Source organism: Clarias gariepinus, chromosome 5 (assembly GCF_024256425.1).
Source record: "Clarias gariepinus isolate MV-2021 ecotype Netherlands chromosome 5, CGAR_prim_01v2, whole genome shotgun sequence".
Lineage (NCBI taxonomy): Eukaryota > Metazoa > Chordata > Actinopteri > Siluriformes > Clariidae > Clarias > Clarias gariepinus.
This window is the reverse complement of record NC_071104.1, coordinates 15,199,586-15,199,890: the sequence shown is the minus strand read 5'-3', so window position 1 is coordinate 15,199,890 and position 305 is coordinate 15,199,586.

Genomic DNA, 305 nt, shown 5'->3' with positions numbered 1-305 from the left:
CATGCTTTTGAGCAGCCAATGCAGGTGTGTTGGTTCTCATTAAAACACAGACATGTGTAGGTTAAAGGGGTAAGCAGAGGTCATCCCTGGTCTGTGCAACGCCCCAGGCAGTAGCTTCTGCCTTTAGAATATTGAGCAGAGGCAGTGTGTTTAGTTAAGTGTGCCTACCTGCAGGAACACAGACCGACTGCAAAATGAGGATCAACACCTACAGTAACATGCAACCAGACACTTATTTCTGTGAGAGCTGAAATCGCTCCCTCTAGCGGGGACTAAAGTCATTACACCGCCCATCTGCTGAAAGA